The sequence below is a fragment of the Acinonyx jubatus genome, chromosome C2 (genome assembly GCF_027475565.1).
Source record: "Acinonyx jubatus isolate Ajub_Pintada_27869175 chromosome C2, VMU_Ajub_asm_v1.0, whole genome shotgun sequence".
Taxonomy (NCBI): Eukaryota; Metazoa; Chordata; class Mammalia; order Carnivora; family Felidae; genus Acinonyx; species Acinonyx jubatus.
In genome coordinates, this window is record NC_069384.1 from 44,823,297 (window position 1) to 44,847,432 (window position 24,136).

Consider the following 24,136-nt stretch of genomic DNA (forward strand, 5'->3'; position numbering starts at 1 on the left):
ACACATAATAATTAGCAGTTTGCCTCTCCCATTGCCCTAATGAGTAAGATCCTGGAGAATTAATACATTGCCAACATGTAAGCAAAGCATTCTTTTCCCTTGAAAGGATAAATTATACCTTAAATTTTAACAACATGTAAACTTAGGTTTTTACCTGTAACCTACAGAAAGCACTTTTGTAACACAAAAGCCACATCTGTCAACATTTAAATGTATTATTTACTAAAAGTAGTAACAACAGACTAGATTTATACCACATAAAATGATCATGCAAAAGTCTTCATGATCAACATTAACTAACCAAACAATAAATAAATTATTACTGAACCATAGTGGGTATTTCAAAATAGAATCTTATGTCGTATCTTACACATGTATACAAAAAGTGTTATGTAGATACAAATGAAGGAATTTAATCACTTAATTATTTTTAACATCCATAAGAGTTAGCTATTTTTAGTATGGTTTCATGTTTAAGCAGTTTGGTTAATTTTAGTAATTTATAAATGGGAAATGATCCTGGAAATTGAGGTTCAATATCGTGTCTCTAATTCTTTCTTCCCTACTTTGTTCTTTATGTCTCCAGTGGACTAATTTTTCTATACTCCATTCTGTACACTTAAAAATTCCAAAACACTGAGTATTTTCTATCACGTAAAAGGTGAATTTCTCAATAAATATTCAAGTTTCCCTCCAGTCCTAGTGCAGACTGACATCATTCCTGTCCTGTCTCCCTCTAGTTAACAAACTCTGAGAAAATGCGTGGATACTACATACATGAAATTTTCTGAATCTTCATAATTTCTAAGCTTCTTCTGTGACTTCCGACTAGACAATTCAGAAACCTGTCACATTACGAATGATTGCCAGCTCAACTTGTACCTCTTATGAAATATTCTGTATCAGTCCAGTGAAAAACCACCTTTCCTCAGACTTTCTATAATATTTTATTGTGCAAGTGCTAATTATTTGCTAAGCTGCTAGCTCTCTGAGTCAAGAACTATAGCCAGCATATCCTTGTGTCTCATAAAGTGTCTTGCTTATAGTTTCCAATACATATTTAATTTAAAAATGAATAACATGCAATTTTAAAAGGCTAAAATTGGGAGAATAGCATGTTGCCTACTAGTCTAAATAGACAGAATCAAATATTTTTATTGGCCACAGATAAACATTATTGCTTTCTTTATTTGGGGCTTCAGGTTATATACCTGGCTTGAGTTGTGTAGAAATATGATATGTGGACCTTTAATTACCAATTAATTGTTAATTCTAAAATTGAAAGCATTGTAGGTATAGTTAAATGATATTTTTATTTTTGTATAATGTATTTTCTTCTTTAAACTTCCTTTTTAAAAAATCTCTATTGTGTCGGATCCAGTCTGTTGATTGAATCACAATCTGCACTGCTTCAATTACTTAGGATGAAATTAGCTACATCATTATTAACAGCAGCCAGAAATTTGGGGATGGTTATTAATGGTGAAGCATGAAGCAGAAAGAGGACCAGCTGACCCTGGTGGAGTAATAAAAAAGTTAATTAATCAAGCAGGAGCCAGATCTCATATTTATGAGTCTACCCAGAGGAGGACAAATTCTAGTATGTAAGATTTTAATTTGAAATAATCTTTAGCCAATAGCACACTTTCAATGTTGGCAACCATAGCTATCTAAATGCAAACACCAGTAGGAAAGAATTTTCTAGAAGTTAGGTTGTCCAAATATAAATTGGCTTACCTTATGAATTAATAAATGCTCTTTTTTTTAATTTTTTTTTAATCTTTTTTCAACGTTTATTTATTTTTGGGACAGAGAGAAACAGAGCATGAACGGGGGAGGGGCAGAGAGAGAGGGAGACACAGAATCTGAAACAGGCTCCAGGCTCTGAGCCCTCAGCCCAGAGCCTGACGCAGGGCTCGAACTCACGGACCGCGAGATCGTGACCTGGCTGAAGTCGGACGTTTAACCGACTGCGCCACCCAGGCGCCCCAATAAATGCTCTTCATGATAAGAATTTGTGCTGCAACTAGCTGGGTACTTATTCAACATATTATAAAGGGAATCCTTCCTTTGTTTGGGAGGTTGTGATATTAAGTTTAACATAACTTCTAACACTGAGATTCTATCAGATAATATTTATTGAGTTCTAATGTTCCAAGCACTATTCTGTTCTTTGTGTCTTCTAACCTTTGAAATGGATACTATTATCATGTCCATTTTATGGGTCAGGAAACTGAAGCACACACAAGCTCAGTAACTTACCACATTCCTACAGCTACTAAGTGTTAGAATGGGCACATATTATGGCTATAGCATATTATGGGTATAGTATTTTTTATACTAATTCTGAGAACTGGAACTGAGTTCCATTTCTACCCATTCAGTGTTTTTACTTTTCTTATTCAGCTTGGTCATTTCTTCGGACTTTCTACATGATTATTTTTTATTTTTGCCTCCAATTCTTCACCTTCCCTTAACCAATTATATATTCTTTCCTAAAATAGAGTATTTGAATATAAACATAGACTTTCAAAAGTCTATATAAATCACCATACATCAAATTCAGAGAGTTATGCATGTGTTAATACAGATTTCTAGACTAATGCACACATGGTAGACCAAGTATAACACTCTAAGGGAAACATAATGCACTTAGTCTGATTACCTTACATGAGCAGGGACTTGATGAAGGGGAACTACTTGCATAGAAAACGGAAGTCTCTTTTTCACAGGACTCCACTGATTAAAAAGGTATTTTGCTTCAGTTTTTCCTGGACCAAATAATGACCTTAAGTGATGGGAACCAGGCTTATGTACCATAAGACAGGTTGGACCGTTCCAATATGAAAAATATTAAAGATCATAGCTTTGCTAAATGGACTGGAAAAAATCATTAACTATTAACAGCTACTTAGAAGTTATAAAATGTGTATAGTAACATGCAGTGTTACAAATTGTCTGATATTGAAAAGGGCACTAGCAAATAGCAGTAGTTCTGTTTCTTAAAACAGAATATAGATTTATTTTAAGCCAATGACCTAAAGCAACATATACAAAAATATGATTTCTTTGAGACATAAGCCATTATCCTTTGGAAGTTTTTTGGGTTCTTTTGTTTGAGATCAAGAACCATCTCTTACTCATTTGTGTGCCTCTTATAATTGCCTTGCTGACATGTTGAAGGCTTTTAGTGAATATCAAGTAAGTTGATGTTATCTGGTAAATATTCAATTAATATGCATCTGTTACTTCAAACAAATTGCATGTATTTTATTATTTCATTTATATACTTTCAGTATCTTATTTGTGTTTTTGTGCATATATATTAATAACAGTGTGCTGGAGTGCGTGGGTGGCTCAATAGGTTAACCGACCGACTCTTGATTTCAACTCAGGTCATGATCTCTTGGTTCATGAGTTTGAGCCCCATGTTGGGCTTTGTGCTGATGGTGCAGAGCCTGCTTAGGATTCTCTTCCTCTCCCTCTCTCTCTCTGTTCCTCCCCCACTTGTGCTTTCTCTCTCTCCCTCTCAAAATAAATAAATAAACTTAAAAAAATAACTATGTTGGGGTTTAGTTACGCAGGATGAATAAGTTCTGGAGATCTAATATATAGCATGGTGACTATAGATAATAGTACTGTATTGTGTATTTGAAATTTGCCAAGACAGTAGATCTTAAATGTTCTCACCACACACACACACACACACACACACACACACACACACACACACATATACACAAACTGTGTGGTGTTGGATATATTAATTAGCTTGATTGTGATGGTCATTTCATAATATGTACTTATATCCAAACATCACATTGTACACCATAAATATATATAATTTTTATTTGTCAGTTATGCCTCAATAAGGCTGAGGAAGAGACATAAATATGCATGTTCTCTGTCTTCAGGAAGCTCACCACTAAGCCGCACTAAAGACTCTTCTAACAGAGTTTCCTATTTATGTCATTCTCAAAGTCTAATTTTAATTTGACTTGATTTGAGAAAAGATGGATTTTTTTCTATCAGCTATCATATAAATTGCTGGAATTTTTCTGCCAAGTTATTTGACTTTACAACCTTGAATTCTTCTAGAGAGCAAAAATGTTCCTTAGACATTTCAAGTTGCTTCAAATTCAGTGAAAAATATATTCCCTATATAATACATGGAGATTTACAGCCATTCTTCAGACTACACAAATCAGCTTTATTGATTTGTATCTTAAAGTGGCTTTTTAAAATATCATATTCTAGTGGTTAGGAAAGCATTAAGGGCAGTGTGAGAAAACCGTAGATTGCCTATCTGGAACTGGTGGTGTGGTTCTTAATTATGGTTGACCTCTTATCCCCTCTATTGCTTGATCATGTACTCTGTCAAGACGACTAAGGAATATTGTGTTATTCAGTAGCTTCTTCTGGAATGCTATTCTAAAGCCGTGGAATGATGTCTAGTGGTGATACATAGCTGTGGTTCTTACAGGGAGAGGGCAGAAATACCTGATGCTGCGATGAAATTGTCCTTTAGGAAATCCCAGACCACAAGGATGACACAGCACAGGGCTTGGTTCCTTTTATGGTTTTCTTTCCTATTTCCCAGTGGAATTCTATCCATATGGTAATCCATCATTTTTAGAGCTGAAAACACGTGAGTGTTGAACAAAAGGATTATCAAAATGTCCAAGGTGGATGAAAAGTATTGTATGTAAAATACGTAAATACTAAATATTATCTGCCTACGTCAAATCATAAAGACAGAGCTTGAATTTTTCTATTTGTACAGTACCAGTATGCAAGAAAAATAAGTTTAAATTATCTAATGTAACATCTTTTAAATTTGTATTCACTCAGTGCAAGACATCTGTTTTCGCTGTACCTCACTCTGAAGTCACAATACTGAGTGGACAGATGTTTATAAAATAAACCCAGCAAGCTCTACCAAACGTTATTTGAAAAATTAAGAAACAGCTAAAGTATTTGCATTACACTTTATGTTTTCAAGGGAAACAGTAGTTCAGTGAATTTAAGTCAAATAACAAGAATTCTTGGCAAAACAGCAGGATCCCTTTAAAAGATTTAGCTGTGTGTGCACAAACGCAAGCATGACATGTGTGAGCATATTATCGCACTGTAAAGATAGGCAAAGTAGCAGAATATGGCAACTTTACCACCAGATATAAAATAGCTGATTCACAGCAAGCTGAATTTCATATTCTCTTACGCTTTTTGAAAACTGAGCACCCTTTAAAAAAATGCTCTTGCACTATAGCTATTTTTAAAATAAGTAGTTATCTTGTACTTGCTAGATACAAAACCCGAAAGCAGACCAAATGTGTTTTTTTAACAATCATTTTCAGCATTTCTGTAAACATTGAAATACTACTTACTAAATTTAGCATACATATTTATACCTATATATCCATCCTTACATACGTGTAATACATATATTCTGCATTCATGCACTCTACCTATTCTCATTCTGAGATGAAGGAGTGAAATTGACAGTGACTTCAATATACTTGCTTAAGTTGTTACACTGGAAGCAAAAGAGTTTATTTCTAAATTTGATACAAAGTTTGTTTCTAAATTTGACATAATGAGAGAGAAAGTGAAGGGCATTTGAAAGGCAGCAGCAAAAGCAAAAGCAAGCAGAATGTTTAATTGTTCGATTTATTCGTTCGCTCCTCCATTTGGTCTAAAAGTATTAATGCACCAGCCAGATATAGAAGTCGGCACTGCAGATTCAAAGATGAAAAGAATAGACTTGTTCTCTCCTTTCACAAAAGCTTGTGAGAGGTTCAGAAAATTAAACAAGATTACAATACAAGGTTGTGTGTGACGTTTAGGGAAGCACAAAGAGAAGAACCCAAGCAAACGTTCATCAAGGAAAACTTCCACAAAGAAGTGATGTGTTAAAGGAAACTTTAAAGTTAAATAAAACTTGGCTATGATAATGAGAGGGGTGGAGGGTGAGGCAGGGGGTGGGATAAAAGGATCAGGGAGCTTCTGTTCTCTCATGTGTGCAGGTGTACAGATGAAAGTGAGCGTGCAGCCTTCTAGTAACTGAAAGAATTTTAGTGTGGCTAGAACCATGGTTTTCAAAATGTAGGCCCTGCACTGGAATCAGCAGCAACACCTGAGAAAATGTTGGAAATGCAAATTTTCAGACTCCACCATATACCTGCTGAATCAGAAACTCTGGCGGTGAGCCCAGAATTCTGTTTTAAAAAGCCCTCCAAGTGATTCTGATGTACACTGTAGTTAGACAACCAGCAGCTTAAACAGAGAGTACAAAGGTAGAGGTGAGGAATGTTGGGGGGTGACGATGTTGGTATAGGAAATACAAGACATGTGGCTGGAGTCATAGGTAGGGAAGTGCAATGCTGTCTCCTATCTTGCTACAGAGGCTAAAACCTTTCTGAGTTTTTATTTTTCTTCTAGTTATCTGTAGTTTGGAGACAGGCAAGCCAATCAGAATGAGCTTCTCATAACTGAATCCTCTGGTGCCATTGCTAACGCGTCTAATTTTCTCACCTTCGTTGTATCCACACTAAAAATAAAACCTTCCAAATATCTTTTTCATTGTCACTCCTATAGCTGTCATAACTTCCAAATTCCCTAGAGACTCTTTTAGCCTTAGAATTCACCTACCGAAGGTACTAGAACCTCGGGAATTATCAATTTAAATTCTAACACATGCTTGCTCTCTGCCAGCATGTAAGCCTGCATATTTCTCCTTGACAGTTCATATTTGGTCTCTGGACTTTCAGAACACAGTGAATTATGACCTGCTCATCAGAGCCTCCTGAGAAAACTGGAGCTGAGCCATCCCATGCCAAAGTTTCAGTGAAAGTTGGTCAGTTGCAGATGTTCCAGGAATTATCTGCATGGATAACTTCATGGATCTAGATATCAGAGAGGTAAAAGTGATATGTTAGCAAAGCAAAGTTAGAGACCAAGACTAATATGCCACACAAGGTTGTCACGGACCTGTCTCAGGCTAGATTACTTGGGTGTATGTTCTAATAAAGGCCAAATGATACATTCAGTTAGGCAAGGTAGGAGTTGGTATCTTGGCTCATGATGATTCTCCACCCTAGACATGAATTTACCATCAATAAAATAAAGGGGATGTGTTAAATTATCTACCCTTGCTTTAAAAATAAGGACCTTCTGAGTGAAGTGGTTAAGGATTTGGGCCAGACCAACCTCTGCCACTCCCTGTTTAAGCTTTGGTTTCCTCATCAAAAAACTAGAAATTTATTTATTTGTTTGTACACAGATTTATTCAACAAATATTTGTGAAAACACACTCTGTACGCTGTACAAACTGCTGGTCTACATGCTGTGGATATAGCAGACGTAGACAAAGATCCTTAGCATCCCGTCCTAGAGGTTATGTCCCAGAAAGGAGAGAGACAGTAAGCAAACAATTAGTAAAATACTTAGAGTGCTAAGTGATTCAGAACTATGGTATGTTGCCTATACCTCCCCTTTAGGACCTTGGCACTTTCTCATTCTCTTGGCCAGGCTCATAGCTGAATTCCTTTCCAGACATTGCCTTTGTTCAAAAGAAGCTGCATTCCTCAGAGTCATGCCCTCTCCCCAGGCCTGGACAGAATCCAAGACTGTGTCATTGTGCCAGTCAAAGATTTATCCCATTGCTTAACTCAGGACAACTGTGAAGGGTCTTCTCGGCTGAGAGCTTCCTGAGATCTGCAGAGGTTTTTGTAGCTCATATCATAGTTCAACTGCTCCATTTCCGCATTTCTGCTCCCCTGTCCTCTCAACCTGTCCCTGCTGAAGTCACTCCTCAATAAACCTGCTACATGCAAAGCTGCCTGAAGAATCTGTGCCCCAGGAAACCCTAAGACAGGTGATGCGAGATGCTCTGGAGAAGAGCAAAGCTGAGAAGGAGGATGGGGTGTGCCTTTCTCCTAATGTGATCATTAAATGTTAACTATCACTGTAATTTGAATTACTGCTGTGAGCTAGGCAGCTGGCAAACACTTCGTGGAGGAGGGCCTTAACCTTGGCCTTGAAGAAAAGGAAGGATATAAATAAGCAGCAAGAACAAGGAAATTTTTCATGACAGCAACTGATTCATTCAATTCATTTGGCAGATGCTTCACAGATAAATAGACAGCTACAGAAAACTAGTGAATTTTAGTTAAAAGTTCAAGCTTTGGACTGAACCCTGGATTTAAATTTTGACTCTACCACTTGCTATATATCATAATTTGTATAAGTCAGCTAACCATTCTATGCCTCAATTTCCACATAAGGAAAAATAGGGATAAGAATACCATCTACTTTCTAGTGTTCTTGTGAGTATGCAGTGGTTCAGTGCATGTAAAGTACTTAGCAGAATATCTGATACCCATGTGGTTAGGGCTCAGGAAATGTTGCTATTAATACTGACATTATTGGTAATGATTTTCAGCCCTAAAATTCCATTCTAGCAGTTTCAAAATTGTATTTTAAAAATTAAACAATATTCTTGCTTATCTTCTTGCATCTGGACACTCTAGGAATCAAGTCATTTTCTGATTCTTTCCTTTGACCTTTGTTTTTCATGCCCATTAGCTTACCCTGGAGACAGCTGGCTAGTCTTGGTGTTAGTTTTTGTTTAGTTTTTATAGGTGACATATAAGGAAGTCTGGGATTCCCCCAGTGACTTGACCTCCCAGGGCCTAAGCATTGGAGGGTTGGACAAGGAAGCTCCACATGTGAACTTCTGAGATAATCAGATTTTGACCCACACAGTAGGCAAGTCAGGGAATCCCCATCAGTCCTATTCCAGCAACATCACCACCATCACAAGGTGGTGGTGCCTCTGCTTCTGCAGTAATCAGATTATTTATAGGATGGGCCACTTTTCTTTTAAATACTTAAATCATAAAAGATTTCAGCACTAGTAGACAATATAGCATAATGGTCAGAAACTGCAACTCTGGAACGAGGCTATCTGTACTTACATTTTGGTTTTGCCACTTCTGTCTGTGTAACAATGGCCAGTTAAGAAACCTTATGTGCCTCAGTTTCTCCATCTATAAGGTAGTGATAATAATAGAACTATCTTAAATGATTTTGTGAAGATTAAATAGGTGAAATACATGTGATGTATTTAGAACTGCAGATGGCAAATGTAAATACTCTGGAGTGTTTGTGATAATAATGACTCCTTCTGAGGGAGACCCAATCGTGTATTTAGTACAATATGATTTTTTGAATGAGCCTGTGCTGTGAATCAGCTACTACTCATTTCCATAAGGAAGAAGGAAAAAACTATAAGTCTGGAAAGAAAACTTTCTTAGGGTACTCTCTGTGGAATCTTCATCACTTTTCAAGTAAAAATGACTGATAGCCACCTATCCCACAATATATTTTTAATTAAATAAGTAACTATCTGACGTATTTCCTTGCACAAGAATAAGCAATCCAAAGTAAAATTTAGCTATATATTGAAAATTATATTTTGGCTTAGAATAGGTATTAGTTATACTGTATCTTCTATAAAAATAAACTCAGAATATCTTGTTTGAGGAAGGATTTTACTTTTTCAAATTATGGAACAGGTACAGGTTTAAGAATATTTGAGCTTTTATAAAGACAAATTTTTACCTTGCATGATGACTAGAAATAAGACTGTTCCATTCTTTCCCAATTTTTTTAAAAAAGTATTTATTTACTTTTGTGAGAGAGAGAGAGAGAGAGAGGGAAAGAGAGAGACAGAGACACTGAGCAGGGGAGGGGCAGAGAGAAGGAGACAGAGGATCCCAAGCCGGCTCCACACTATCAGTGCAGAGCCCAATGCGGGGCTCCATCCCACAAACTGTGAGATCATGACCTGACCTGAAATCAAGAGTTGGACGCTTAACCGACTGAGCCACCCAGGCACCCCTCATTGTTTCCCAAATTAATCCAAGTTGCTCAGCAGACAAACAAGGGAGAACAAGGAGATTTGGGCTTATCTAATTGCCTTTAGCCCATTCTTTTTTCAGTGATGTTCTGTACTGCAGCTCAAGATGCGTTTGGATCTTGCTAAATCATTTCTCAGTGTTTGTATTTATCCATCGTGGGAGCTGCACCATTTTAAAATTAGCTAGCTTTATGTCATTTTCTCCCTCTCATCCTACTTAAATGCCCACTGGGATGATAGATTTCAAATTGAGTTAAACAAAAGATACCCAGTTAATACCCATGGAGATTCTTTTTTAAGTTATGTGCTTTTACAGTTGCTGTTTGCTTGATGTCAGCAATATTTTTAAGGTTTGAAAAGTATACCATTCATGATAATTCTTTACCATTATCCTTGAGATTATTAATAGAAGCAGGAAAGATAAATTTAATGAGTTTTCATTAAAAAAAAAAGAAACCAAACTTCTGCACATGAGGCTATATCTCTGTCATTGTTTTTCTCAGTGCTCTTACTGCTTAAGATGGAGGGAGAAATACCTTACTGGAAAGGAAGGTGAAAAATGAGTAAATAAGAGATTGATGGGGTAATTCTACTTTTCATTGATCAGTGACCCATAGAAGCCTCTAAGGCACAAGGACTTACATACCAAAGGAGAGATAGGGCACCCCAACCTGGTCCATGACTGGGAAGATAGTTGAAGCAGTCTTATAAGCACCCTTAGCTTAGACTTCCAATAGCTTAAACTGTGGAAACTGGGGCATCAGAACAGGTGAAGAATTGAGAAAAGCTTAGTTTAGAAAATAAAAACAATTAGAAAAATACTTTTTTGTTAACATTCAGAAGAGAAGCAGCATAGAAAACTTAAAGCTAGGTATATGCACCTCCATTACCCCCCATACACATGCATACCAAAAAAGGAATGCAATGCATGAATTAGTCAAGCTAATAAGTATGTGGAATTTAGAAATTCTTCTCGTGTTTTAAAAGGAGATAGAAATGACCTCTATTACACTTTCTGTTAATCGTCTAAAATTATTTAATCAAGAATTTTGTTTAACAGAACATGTTCAAACATACATATAACTAATCTAAGTCATTAATACCTCTTACTAGAGATGAGACAGAATTACAAGTATAGTCAAATTTCCTGTTCTAGGAAGAAAGCTGAATGCTCTAAGCAGTAAGTAGGATGACTTTTCCCATATATATGCTAACTTATCTAAATTGCACTTAATTTTTATAGGGTTGCCTTCTCAGAAAGTCTGACTAACCTAATAGAGGAATATTGGCTTATATTTGCATTTCCCTTCTCCCTAAAAACAGTTGAGGCAGTCTAAAACACATATACAAAATATTAAAGCATTTAAAAATATTTAAAGCACCAGAATTAGAGCTAGAAGTAGAAAATTTGATCCATAAAAACAAGAGGTGATCATCACTAGTGGTGAACCACATGCACACCATCTCTGCCTCTGACATTTCTGGACGCAGCCAGAGAACAGAGAAGTCCTCAAGCTCTTATGATATGAAGCACAAATGCTCTAAGAAAGATAGATGAAGAATCTGAGGATAATGGCCTCAAGCAGAGTTTTTTCAACAAATGCAAAAGTGTGCTTTTTTAATGTGGTGTTTTATGACGACAACCTTTGATAGAAGCAGACCCAAGGTAAAGTTTCACTGATTGAAGATGATTTCCATGCTGGGAATGAGATGAGGAAGAAAGGTTACTTAGTACAATTCCATGCATACAGACTTCAAAAGAGCTAGTATAGCTGGGAAGTGAATGAAAAAGAATCACCCTTTAAATTTATTTTCTAAATATGTGTTCTTTGGTCAGATACTAAAAATTAGAATACCCCAAAGCCCTTTGACTGGAGATATCAAATATACCATGAGCTAGGTTAAGTGAAAAGAGATCTAAGAATGTCCCAGACAGGGCCACAGTGGAAATATGGGGGCGTAAACGAGGCTAGGCTTCAAAAAGAACTGAAACAAGAAACCAGAAAGGTCTTGAAATGAAAGATAACCAATCTCTTTCTTGGTCTACACAGCCACTCGCTTCTGTTTCTCTCGCCTAGGATCAGATTTACCTATGCATATGTTCATTTAGGAAAATAAATCTATCTGCCTCACAGCTTGTAGATCATATTTCCCCATCATTTCAACCATGCACCAAGACCACCAGAATGGCTATGAATCCTAATTCCAAATTCCTGGAAGAAATATCATGGTTTGGCCCAATATGAGTCAGGTCTCCATTCCTAATCCAATTCATGCAGGTAGGGACCAGAGAGAGAGGCAGTTTTCAGAGATAGAGCTTAATAGATACCCGTTCAGTATCCCACTAAGATACTTAGTATCTTAGTATTCTTACTAAGATTACTTACTAAAAATTTTGAGCTGAGTCTTTAATGAGAGCTTAGAATGTGTTTTCTCTATTTACACACTGATAGATGGTACAAATGCTTCAAAAATAAGGTGAAGAGTGGGTCAGTTGGTTAAGTGATTGACTCTTGATTTCAGCTCAGGTCATGATCTCATGGTTTGTGGGTTCAAGCCCCACACAGGGCTCTGCGCTGACAGCATGCAGAGCCTGCTTGGTATTCTCTGTCTCCCTGTCTCTCTGCCCCTCTCCTGCTTTCTCTCTTTCAAAATAAATAAATAAACATAAAAAAATAAGGTGAAGAAGTACAGAAATAATTCCACTATTAAAGCTGAGACAACCAACCAATATTTTTTCCCATCCTTACATTTGCACTGAAATGAGCTGGAGGCGAATCAAAGATTGTCCTTAGGAAGCAGAGTTGACTCGGCTCCAACAATTAGGCATACTCTAGATTGAAAGCCCACAGTTCCACACCACTGGATACTGTGAAAAAAGATGATTCTGGCCTGGAAAATTTTCAAAGCAGGTGTTCAAAGTCATCAAAAAGAAACCCGAGGAGCAATGCTCCCATGGAAAAAGTTATATTGAACCACATATTTTTGCAGCAAGCCTTCTAGGATAAGTTATGGAAAAAGTGTACTTGTAAAAAATGGATTAGGTTGTCTTCTTTTGTAGAGTTTTTATCAATTGCCTTTTGTGTGCCAAAGAAAATGATTTTAATTTTGATAAAGTTGATGATGTTCCATCCCTTCTAGCAGCGGTAGGATGGTAGAATTATTTGTATCCAGAAATCAATTCTAGTTATTGAAAATTAAATCCATATTATCAGCATATAGAAAGAGGCATATATTACTGTCTAACAAGATAGCACATGCCAGTTTGTCTATTATCAATATCATATGCAGATATTAGTGTAAAAGATGAATAAATAAAACATGACACTTTTTTTATATTACATGAACTTGTGAAAGAGTATGTCAGGAATTTTTTCCCCTTTAGTTCATTTTTAAAGAGGTATTTACTCCACATTTTCAGAATAATAAGTTTCAGTTTTGAGTTAAGTTGATTCCCTGAGCAATAAAGCCAAAATTTAGTGAAAAATCTACAGGCAAAGCAAACAATCTTATTTTCTTGAAAATATAATATTAGTAAGTTATGGTGTAATTCTGTGCATAAAACAAAATATTATGCAAAATTTAACTGGGAGATCTAATACATAATTTAAGGGAAATCATAACATAAATAATAAAGGGGACATTAAGAAAATTGATTGATCTATCGTTTTGTGGAACAAGTTTGGCTCTTTTTAAAATAGAGTAAGCATGGGACACCTGGGTGGGTCAGTCGGTTAAGCATCTGACTTTGGCTCAGGTCATGATCTTGTGGTTTGTGGGTTCGAGCCCCACATCAGGTTCTGTGCTGACAGCTCAGAGCCTGGAGCCTGCTTCGGATTCTGTGTCTCCCTCCTTCTCTGCTCCTCCTCTGCTCATGCTCTGTCTTTCTCTCTCTCTCTCTCTCTCTCTCTCTTTCTCTCTCTGTCTCTGAACAGTAAATAAACATTTAAAAAATTAAAAAAATAATAATAATAAAGTAGAGTAGGCTCTCTTTGAATCTCTCCAGAAGTGATTGCAGTGATCAGTTAGAAGCTGAGGTAGTTTGGTTGTTAGAGCAGAGGCCTCAAAAGGTTTCAAGCAATGATGCAACAGCTTCCTTGAGAACTTGCTTTCAGGGGATAATCAAATGAGTTTTGGCATAGGAATAGCAGGTCCCTGTTGGTTGCCTGTGATCTAAATTATTTGGGGCACCGTGTTTGAGTCCATAAAGCTAAGACAAATTGCCCTCCACCCCCAACATTGTTGGTTTCTATGCTTCTGTAAAGATTTCTACTGAAGCCATGTAAGAGACAACTGTACCCTAAATGTGCTTTAACATTAACTGTGAAGGTTAAGTAAAAATCTTCACAGGAATTTGTTTAGCTCCAGATTTGGTGGCAATGGGTTCATAATTAGATGGCTTAAAATGGGCAGATTCCTCCATAATCTGATTTTAACATGCTGTCTCACTAAAGTTGCAAGAAATGTCTGTTCATTTGTTTTTATTTTTGGTCTGTTTGTTTTTACATCTATGCAGTTTTTATTAAATCAATACATGAGATCCATTAAATGTAAGATAGACAGGACTGATTTCACCCTGAACCAATCAATCAATTGAAGAAAAAGAAAATGGACTCTCTCCAAGCAGAGCATTTGGTTTTCTTTTTATAAAAATGGCTGTTTTATAAACAGAACCCTCCCCCCACCCCGCCTCATTTTGCTTTATCTTTTCAATTTCATTCATCCAGTTATGGGGGCAAACAGACTCAGAAGTCTGTTCAACATAGAAAAAAAATGTAAATAGTTAATGGAGATTAAAAGCATCTAACTTAAGCAACATAATAAGCATTGAGAGGTTTTTAGTAGTTAATTTGGAAATATAAAGATCCACTTATCCTCTCTTTCCCTCGTTATAGGATATGCGTATAGACAAACACAGACAAACTCTCTCCTCTTTGTTTCATTTTAGTAAGTAGGACTCTCAACTTTAAGTGATGAAGTCCCAACTGGTTTAGTGAAAAGTGAGACTTTATTACTTTAAGTAAAGAAAGTCAAGGTATAGTGTGAGATTCAGGCCAAATCCAGGCTCCAAACATGTCCTCATTTTATTGTCTGATAGTTTCTTCCCATATATTTGCAAGAGTTTATATCCCCAGTAAAAATTGCAATTTTGAGTAAACTCACATCTCCTTCTATTCTACTCATGAGAAAAAACTAAGCACACTGAATGAGGTCACTATATTTTCACGATCCATTCTATCCACCTTCCTATTCTATATCCTCTTGGTTCTATTCTGCTTCAAAGTACATGTAAAATCTCTGGAAGATGCTGTGGTTTCATGTCTCCATACATGTAATGTCATTTCTTCACACTAGAATGTCCCAGTATCTACTTGTCACTTTGGTTACTTGCCAATTTCTTCTAACCCTTTCAGATTTAGCTCAAGAATCACCTCCTTTATAAGCCTTCCTTCACTTCTTCCTGCCGAGATTATCATTCTCCTACTCTTCCCTCATGACCCTCACTCGTACTTCCATTTTAGCAACAGTTTCACTATATTACAGTTATCTATCACCCTCACTAAAGAGAAACTACTCTGAGGATTGGAAACCAGGCTTAAGTCTTCTTTGTCTCCCCAATCCCTACATCACAGTGTTTGGCACATTCTAAATATTTTTTTTAATGTTTGTTTATTTTTAAGAGAGAGAGATAGAGCACAAATGGGGGAGAGGCAGAGAGAGGAAGACACAGAATCTGAAGCAGGCTCCAAGCTCTGAGCTCTCAGCACAGAGCCCGATGCGGGGCTCAAACTCACGAAACTGTGAGATCATGACCTGAACCGAAGTCGGTCGCTTAACCGACTAAGCCACACAGGCGGCCCATGGCACATTCTAAATGATTAGTATTTTTTGTTGTTTTTGAGTGAATAATGAGTTGATGAATGAGAATTCACTCAAGAAATTTTCTAGAACTTTTTCTAAATAATAAATGTATGCTTTTTATCAGGATTTTTTTACATATTTTCTATGAAAAATATTCTTTTTTTATAAGTTTATTTCTTTATTTTGAAAGAGAGAGAGAGCAGGGAAGGGGGAGAGAGGGAGAGAGAAAAAAAATCAAGCAGGTTCTGCATCATCAGCATGGAGCCCAACACGGGGCTCAATCCCCTGAACCATGAGATCATAACCTGAGCTGAGATCAAGAGTTGGATGCTTAATCGACTGAGCCACCCAGGTGCCCCTATGAAAACTAGATCCTAAATAAACCTTTGAGTTTAGCCTTATGAATATGTGATCCCTAATGGCTATACATTTACTGACAAAGCTACTTACCTCAAGCCACACTGTTATACAGAGAAGTTATAACCGCAAGTGCATAAGTATGATTACCAATATGCAAATGCTATTAATAACATGGTACATGTTGAATAATTGAACATCATTGGTTCCAGGGAATTTTTGAAATTTTTAAGGAAATTCTATTGTACACTGGATCTTTAAAAAATGAAATATGTATGTATAAAGGCGTAAGTATTTCACTTACAAAATATGTTATCAAAGACCTATCTCAACTGCATGTAACAATACGAAATATAGACAATTACAAATTAAATCCCGTCATTTAGAATGTTAACAATAGTTCCAGGTGTTTAAATGCCTCAGTTACTTTTCTCTGTTCTTTGATATTTGATACATGAAGCCTACCTGTCAAGGCATCTTGACCATTTATTAATGCACACAAGAATCTTAAAAAAGAGAGAGAGAGAGACAAAAAGTGTTTCATCATGCTGCACTATGCTTCTGCTTCTGCCTGTCCATCAAGTTTTACCAAACTCACATTTTCCAATTATCCCTGTGTCATTGGCATTTTTATCTGACAAGTAAATTAAGGTCATCAAGAAGAATGAATCTTGAAATCTTCTGTGTCCCAATGTAGCCACAGTTTGACGTACTGAACTGCATTGTTTCTGGAGAATTGGAAGACCAGAGAAAGAAAGCACAGTGGTGCAATCACTTTCTAAAAAAAATATAATCCCTGCTAAAGGTTCCTACTTCAATAGATATGATCCATGAGGCTTTTTTTTCAATTCCAACTGAGAATTTAGTAACTGGCTTACTTAAGTGGAACAGAGAATCTCTTGTCATTCTCCCTCTCTCCCTCTCTTCTCTCCCCCCGCCCCTCATCTTAGAGGTTATTTTTCCTGTTGGTAAATGGCGTCAAATATTGAATAAATGTAAAAGAAACATGCTAATACAATACCATGCCAATACCTTCCTTATTATAAATAATAAATGAAATATTTATTTCATTCAAAGCCTACGCAGGGGTATTTGAATAAAAAAGTTAATTCACAGGGGCACCTGGGTGTCTCAGTTGGTTGAGCATCGGACTTTGCCTAAGGTGATGATCCCACAGTTAATGAGTTTGAGCTGGCATCAGGCTCACCGCTGTCAGCAGGAAGCCCTCTCGGATCTTCTGACCACCTCTCTCTCTGCCCTTCCCCCGCTGGTGCTCTCTATGTCAAAAATAAATAAACACTAAAAAAATTTAACTTACACTATTTTCTTTTTGTTTATTATTTATTTATTTATTTATTTATTTATTTATTTATTCAATATATGAAGTTTATTGTAAAATTGGTTTCCATACAACACCCAGTGCTCATCCCAAAAGATGCCCTCCTCAATACCCATCACCCACCCTTCCCTCCCTCCCACCCCCCTTCAACCCTCAGTTTGTTCTCAGTTTTTAAGAGTCTCTTATGCTTTGGTTCTCTTCCACTCTAACCTCTTTTTTTTTTCCTTCCCCTCCCCCATGGGTTTCTGTTAAGTTTATAGCACACTATTTTCTATTCACTTATCTCTGAACATATTATATATCAAAATACAAGTGTGGAAGGGTCATTTATGTAACTAGAATACTTTTAAGCATGAGCATTACTAAATGCATCTTATATGAAAACTCTTCTTTAGCCAGGGCATTTAATCCTTATGTCTAGAATGCATTATTTATCTCTTCTTCAGGAAAAATATATATTTATTAATTTCTAGTCTGTGTAAGGTGCTCTACTAATCCCATGTGATATAGTAAGTTGAAAGATATTATTTATGCCCTCAAGAAGCTTATCATGTAGTTGAAATGAGCCCCAACCCCTGAAATCATCAGAAATCAAATCATTTTTGATAGTTGAAATTTTCAGACATAAGTTTGGTCTTAAAAGTATTATTTTTACTATTTATTGTTAAATATTTTGCAGAGACATACTTTTCTAATCATGCACCCACAGACTCTTGCCCTTTTAAATAAAATATCTTGGACATAACTCAGCATTTTTTATTCACCTTGTATGATCATATTATTGTTTTGAGTTATAACATAGCAAGTCCTTCTGTGTTCCCTGAATTTTACAAGGATGTTTGATCCTAAATTCTTTGCTCCTGAATACTGTATATTTGGGAATGTTATGTCAGCTTTCCATTTTCCCAGTTCTTCTGTCGGTCAGCCTACTAGTGTGCACGTCCATTCAATTCCCTCTCTTCAGATATCTCACCCCTGGCCTCATTTACTTAATTTACTTCTACAATACTGTTTTATGAATTTGGAAATCAATAAACATGTCTGAAGTAAGAGTGTGAGGCATCAAAGCTGTTTCATGGAGTAAACTGTGTGTTCTTTAGTATGTGAACATCTGTCAGATATCTCCTCAGAAGCTCTTTTTGTCCATCTGGCTATTATTCCACTGCATTCCACATAAATGAAGTTGCCATCTAGCTGAATTCAAATACATGTGATAAGATGAGTATAGGAATAGTCGGGGGGACAGAAGAGAATGGGGATGAATCTAAGAAATACTTAAAATGTAATAATGATGGAGCGCCTGGGTGGGTCAGCATCTGACTTTGGCTCAGGTCATGATCTCACAGTTTGTGGGTTTGAGCCCTGTGTCCGGCTGTGTGCTGACAGCCCAGAGCCGGGAGACTACTTTGGATTCTGTGGCTCCTCTCCCTCTTCCCCTCCCCCATTTGCTCTCTCTCTCTCTCTCTCTCTCTCTCTCTCATAAATAAACATTTAAAAAATTTAAAAAATGTAATAATGACAGGATTGATGATTAATGTGAAGGCAAAGGTGAAAACTGTGGGAAGTCTGAGTGCAAAGTTTCAGGCCTGGATATCTCCAGGAATGGTGAACCTCTGCAGTGGGATGACTTTACCCTCTAGGCACTGGGAGAGATTCTGAATAGTTTTAAATATTATTTTGAAGAATAATTATGTGGCCACATAATGTGAGATGGATTGGGAAGAGATACTATAGAAAGACAATTTAATAGACAAATATATAAGCAGCCTAATCCCGTGAAGCTGAACCTGAAATGAGGTTGTTCCAGTGGTAATAAACACAAGATAATATAAGACATGATAAAGATTTGACTCTGGACATGGAGTTGTAGGTGAAGGTAGAATCAAGATGACTGTACACTTCAAGTCTGGGTAGCCAAGAGAATAACAGCATCATCTACAAAATCACAAGATTATGTTTATCTAAGAGAAATATATCCTCAGCTTTCATTCATATGTGATACTCATATGTCTGTATAACCATATAGTGTTGAGATTTTAAAGATTGATTAGTCTTCATTATATATGGCTAAATCTTTATATATGTACCTCATTTCATAGGATTAAACTAATCCTGATTATCTGTATAACCATATAGTGTTGAGATTTTACAGATTGATTAGTCTTCATTATATATGGCTAAATCTTTATATATGTACCTCATTTCATAGGATTAAACTAATCCTGATTATAGTATATGACCTAAGAGGATTTCCTGTATTGGTTGTCAATAAACCTTAAGATTAATTTCCTGGGTACTATCAATCCATTACATTGTTGAGATGTGTGCTGTGCTTTAAAAAATCATTTTGTTGAAATGATGAGATAATATCATTTGAAATTTTGACATTTCATCAAGAATTGGGAGTCATAAATAAAACATGTGAATATGAAACAAATATATACCACCATTTATTTCCCTGGGCAGCATTTTGAGAAAAACTTTATTCAAAAAAATATGTAACTGCTGTCTTCAATAACTTTAAAAAGATGTTCATAACAGAAAAGAGTTAACTTTAAAAAGCTATTCCACAGAAAATGACACAGCATACAAATAACAGATTTTACTTTGAAATGTAAATATAAACTAGAATAATCTTGATTACAGAGAGACAAAATCATGTCTCTGTAGAAGAAAAATCTTTGGTTAAAAATAGCAAAATTGCTTTTCTCCAATACTTTCCTAAAGACATGAAATTTATTTTTTTCAACCTATTTTTTTAAAGTATTTGGATTCCAAGTAAAGAACTTCGCTTTTTTCTCCTCTTTAAATAGAAACAACTAAAGCAAACCTCCCTTATAGCGGCATCCTTACTTATGCCACGCATTGGCTAGGTGCTAAGCTCTAGTTCAGTAACAATTTTGCATCTCTTTTTGCCCCTTAAGGAAGTGTGCCTCTTTCCAAACCGTACGATGAAATAATAATTTCAATATACTTATATTTTTCCAAGACCTTATTCCATTAAGACCTTATTCCATTAAGCAAAAAGACATTTCCAATCAGCTAGTCACAAATAAATTTCATTCCTTACCTGGATTTCATTGTATCTTTTTAAAGACAGGTTTGCTCTCTAGGGAGTTACTTACAGGAGTAAATAATACACATTCTATCCTACCAAACTAATTAGAAATGTGGTTTTGTTTTGTTTTTTTTTTGTTTGTTTGTTTTTTTTTTTTTTTTTTTAGGATTGAAAAATGAACAGGTGGTACAAGCAGACAAGTTTTCAATCATGGCAGGGGGATTTGTTAGCTATACTGTACTATTCTGGAATCCATTTGGTAGATGCTGTTATGGTTTGTTTTTCTAAGTGTCCATTTAAATTAATCAGGTCTTTGAGACCTCTAACCAAGGAGCGACTCCTCTTTCTTCTCCTCTTCCTCCTCCTTCTCTTAACACATTAACAACACAACTTTGAACTGTGCAGATCCACTTACACAACAGATTTTATTTCAATGTTTTTTAAATTTTTTTTTTCTGCAAAAAGTGTTATTGTTTTCACTTGGTCCAAGGCTTGGGAGAAGGTTCCAGAGTGGTTAAAAAGCTGCATAGGAGCTGCAGGGAGAGGCTCAGGAAGAAGTCCTGACACCAGGGGAATGCCCTTCAAAGGCCACTAGGCTCTGGAGGCTAATAGTTATGCTTGAGGCTGAGCCTTCCGAAGAGATAATCGCCCTGCCCAGCCTGGGAGCCAGCCAGCCTGTGGATGTTAGTCAGGTGGTTGCCATCTTCTTGATGAGCTTCACCTCCTCTTCCAGGAAGTGATTCTACAGGAAGTCACAAGGACAGGGGTATGCAAGGCAGAACCCGGGGCACGCAGATCCCACAGGGCATGGTTCAGGTTCTTCTCTGGGACCATGGCAGCTTCCATAGTGGCTTCCAAGGTTTTATCCCACTCATCTTGGGACGGTTTCTGCAGGTCCTGGAAGAGGACCCGACCATCCCCACTGGTTTTGCATCTTCCAGAGCCCCTCAGCGTCCTCCTGCTTCTCCTAAGCCAGCTTGCTGAAGGGGACTATGCCCTCTAGAGCCACATTGTCAAGTTGGAAATAGAAGCCCAGAGAGAGGTAGGTGTAGGAGGCCTGCAGACGCATGTTGTCCACCTCGGTGGAATAATTCTGATGAATCTGGGAGTTCATGTTTGATCAGCAATAAAGAGCTAAACTCAAAAGATGGTGTTGGCTGGTCCCAGAGGCAGATGGTGGCTGAGATTATGGTTTCAAAGGTTGACTGGAAAGGATTTGGAGGGTGACTGGAGGCTGGAGGAAGAAGGAGTGTCCTGGATCTGTTCTGTCCAAACATTGTTGAAATAAGACAGATCCATAAGACCACTCAGAGCATTACCTATTGCAGATTTTTTACAGTACTGTAAATGTATTTTCTCCTCCTTATGATTTTCTTAATAACACTTTCTTTTCTCTAGCTTAATTTATCATAACAGTACAGTATATAATACATATAACATACAAAATATGTGTTAACCAACTGTTTATGTTATTGGCAAGGCTTCCAGTCAACAGTAGGCTATAACTACTTAACAGTAGTTGAGTTTTGGGGGAATCAAAAGGTATAGGGTGATTTTCAACTGCAGGGATTGGCACTGTAATTCCCACATTTTCCAAGGATCAACTGTATTTCCTAACTGCCACTCTACCGATTTATTGCTAGAGGCTGCTTATTCCTTTCCAGAGCACCCCACATATCCCTTTTCTAACAGTTCTTTCACTTGTAGTTATTTTTTCATCGTCTATCTTTCCCATGAACTGTAAATCCATGAGGTCAGTAACTGAATCTCCGGTGTTTATCTCAGTGTCTGCCATGTAGGAGGTTCTCAATAAACATTTGTTGAATGAGCTAATGCATTCTTAAACTTATATTCACATTTCTAAGTTTAATCAACTTAACTTGATTAAATGTAGAAACCTGTACTTTCTAGCACCTCCTGCCTTCTGGAAAGCATTATCTTCAAGCATACAGAATATTTGCATCTTCTGATTAAAATTATGTTGGGTAGACTTATTTCACATACGTATAACTACCTTCAGGGTAAATCTTTACATATGAAGTGGAAGGTGAGGATATGGATAACCCTAGGTCAATCTGGCTTTTTTTTTAACCAGAATCACCTAATGCAAATGACAATTCAATCCATTTACTCAAACAAATATTTATTGAGCTACTACTCAATAAATAGGACCTGTATCAGGTCCTATAGGTTGAATACTGTATGAGTTTCAGAGAGCTACTATAGCAGATGACACACACAACAGAAATTTATTCTCTCATAGTTATGGAGACCAAAAGCATACTCTCTCCTAAGGCTCTAGGAGAGAATCCTTCCTTGCTTGTTCTAGGTCTGGTGGCTCCAGGTATTCCTTGGCATGTGGCTCTATAACTCTAATCTCTGCCTCTGTCTTCACATGGACTTCTCTACTTTGTCTTCTATTTTGTCTCTTATAAGGACACTTGTCATTGGATTTGGGCCCACCCAGCTAATACAGGATGAGTAGTAAGTTAAGGAACTTACTTGTACTTGCAAATACTTTTTTTTTTTGTAGGGGCAGGGAGAGGGTGGAGGGGATGTCATCATTCAAATTACTACAGATACTATAGTGAATAAAGCCCCTCCCCTCATAGAATTCGTAGTCTAATTGAAAAGACAGGTTACAAAAAAAGTGATTTCAGTAAAGCATGATAGAAATGTATTGGTAGAAGTAGTCCAAGAGCTATGGGAACAGAAGTCTGGGGTCCTAATTAAATCTAAACAAGCATAAAAAGCTTCCCAAATGATGTGATGTTCACATAGGAGGATTAAATAGGAATTGGCCATGAAAGAAAGCTTGGCACATTTTAAGGAACTGGAATGAATTCAACATAGAGAACGATAAGAGATTAATCTGGAGATATACATTTAGAGTCATTTGTAGAGAGCCATGTGAGCAAAGTTAAAGACTATAGACTTCATCCTGAGATAGAGTCAACTCTGTGATTGGCCAACACTGATATAATAAGGCAGAAATTATCCCTGTCAGGACCAAGAGGAGCAACACAGGTCCTGAGTGTTCCTCTTACTTCCATATGGCAAATCTTGCTCTTCCCAATATTTGTAGCTTTTATGGATAACATAGTACCATAGTAAAATAACTTTGAAAGATTGTTAAAAAAAACATTTAATTCAAAATTCTCATTTTACAGACATGAAGCCAAAGTCAGGCGAGGCTAATGATTGTTCTAGGACCCACAAAAGAGCTGGATCTAGCCATTTGTTCTATTAGCGAAAATGGTAGTGTAAAATACTGGCAATAGCATGGGCCTGGAGCCTGACAAATCGGGACTGGATTGCTAGCTTTCCTGTGTACAAGAAGTGTGACCTTAGCAAGTAATAGAACCACCTATACTAGGAATAATAGTAGTACCTACCTATTAAGACTATTGTGCAGATAAAGTTTATAATGAATTTGAAGCACTAAACATAGTGCTAGAAGCTAATTTAGTATGAAATATATAGTGACTGTTGTTGATGATGATATTCCTAATGTTTTCATAATCATCCCAGCCCCATAATCCATGGCACTTTACTCCCAGTATATAACGGTGCATGACATCATACACTCTTATTTCAA

The 24,136-nt window shown here is 36.7% G+C and overlaps 1 protein-coding gene and 1 pseudogene across 7 annotated transcripts in view; one reads left to right on the plus strand and one right to left on the minus strand.

The window, feature by feature from the left end:
* The window catches only part of EPHA6 (EPH receptor A6), an 856,998-nt gene that overhangs the window by 583,604 nt on the left and 249,258 nt on the right, over nt 1-24,136 (plus strand). The gene's annotated exons all lie outside the window — the stretch shown is intronic.
* Nucleotides 21,074-21,857, minus strand: LOC128315151 (ferritin light chain-like; annotated as a pseudogene).